Genomic DNA, 2,399 nt, shown 5'->3' on the forward strand with positions numbered 1-2,399 from the left:
AGGTAAAGGCTATAAAGAATCTCTTAAAATAAACCTTAAGTAAGTTTAGTATATAATATAATTTAGAAATATAAATTAGTAAATAGTTTAAAAGTGAAAAGGAAATAAACTAATGTTTATTATTTTTAATATTTTTAGTTTTTTTAATATTTTTATATAAAATCTAAAAAAGAATTAACTATAAGCCTAAGGTAGGTATAAGGTAAAGAGATATTATTTACTTAGTAATAATAATAAAAATAATAAGTTTTTTATATAATATTAATAATAAAAATAATATATTAAATATAACTTAAATAAGTAAAGTCTATATATAAGGCTAGTAGAGAAAAGAAGAGGAAGGTATATAGATAATTTAGTTAATAAAAGAAGAAAAAAGCTTATAAAAATAAAGAAATTTTACTTTATTTATTATATTAATAAACTAACTAGATTAATTAAATTAATTAAATTAATTAAATAAGTTAAATAAGTTAAGTAAATTAGTTAAATTAGTTAATAACTAATAAAAAATTTATAAATAAGTAATAATTATAATTATAAAAAGCTTTTATTTTATATTTATAATAATAAAAGAATTAGAATTTTATATATTATTTATAAATTATATAAGTAAAGAAAAACTTAATAAGTATATATATAATATATATAATAGAAATAATAATATACTATTTACTTTAATAGCTCTTTATAATAACCTTAAAATAGAATAGTTTTATATAAATAAAAAAATAAATTAAAACTAAATATAATTAATAATAATAATAATAATAATAATCTTCCTTAATAAATACCTAGAGAAAATACTATACTCTTACTAAATAATAATATAGACTTAATTTACCTTAGACTACCTAATACCTATTATAAAATAAAGAAGGAAGTTATAAGAGGTTTATATTTATTTTATAAATTAAGAAGAGAGGCCTTATAAGCCCTGACTAGGAACTAGGATAGACCTAGAGTAATATATAAAAGTATAGGTTTTCCTCTAAAGACTTAGTTTTTCTTATATTTATAATTAGTAAAAGTACTAGATAGATAAACTAGTTTAACTAGTATAAATAAATAAATAAATAAAGCCTACTATAAAAATATTAAATCTTACCTTATTAGAGAAAATAGTAACTTACTTAGGCTTTATAAAGCTTTTATATAACTTATTAAAAAGAAAGAATAGTAATATAAAGATAAGGTAGTTATTATAATCTATTATTAGGTTAAATTATTTAACTAGAAGTAACTTAGTAAGTTAACTATATTAATTAACTATATTATATTAAAACTTCTTATTAAGAAATATAATAAAGATATAGTTTTAATTATATATTAAAATAATTTTTACTAATAGTTATCTCTAATTAAGTTAATATATTACTTTATAGCTTAATATAAACTTTTTTATATATATTAACTAAAAGAATATATTTAATAAAAAACTATAATTAATATAAATCTTATATATACTTAATAATAACTCTAATAGCCTTTAATAAAAAATAAGCTTTTTTTATATATAAAATTTATGCTAATATAATAGTAAGATATTAAAGAACCCTTTTACTAAATATAAGATCTAGATATTATTTAGAACCTCTATAATAGGCCTTAGTTACTTTAAAATAGTTAGATAAAGGTATTTTTATTATAAATAATAAAAGAAATAATAATACCTTTAAAGCTATTATAATAAATACTAAAAATAGTTAATATATTATAATTAAAGTACTTTTTATAATAAAATATATAACTACTTTATTTAAGTATTTATTATATAGGAATATAAGTAAAACTAGTTAGTTAAAGGCTATTATAATTATAAAAAAACCCTTTTTCTAGTTAACTATATATATATCTTTTAAAGGTAATAAAAATATATTTTTTAAGTAAATTAGTAAGTATTAAAAGCCTTAATTAATTAAGAGCCTTAGGAGGTAGGTAGTAGTAGTAGTGCTAGTAAGAATTAGTATAGAAGAATTATTAATCTAGGTCTAATATATATAGAATTATTAAAAATAGTAAAAATATATTTTTTAAGTAAATTAGTAAATATAAAGAGCTTTAAGAGGTAGTAGTAATAGTAATAATAATAAGAGGGGTAGTTTTAGTAGTAAAGATACTTAGTTTAGCTAAATATATTATATTTTTAAAAAAAATACTTTTATTTATATATAACTTATATTAAAAAATAAGTACCTTTATAACCTTATTAGTAATATTATNTAAAAACTATTTAGCTATAAAAAGCTCTTATCTATATAATAAAAATAGGTTATCTAAATAGTACTACTTTATAAAATAATTTTAACTTTCTATTATAATATATAATAATATTATTAAGTTTAAGAAATTTATTAGTTAAATTATAATAACTTATTTTTTATTACTAAACTATATTA

The sequence above is a fragment of the Beauveria bassiana genome (genome assembly GCF_000280675.1).
Source record: "Beauveria bassiana ARSEF 2860 unplaced genomic scaffold BBA_S00105, whole genome shotgun sequence".
Classification (NCBI taxonomy): domain Eukaryota; kingdom Fungi; phylum Ascomycota; class Sordariomycetes; order Hypocreales; family Cordycipitaceae; genus Beauveria; species Beauveria bassiana.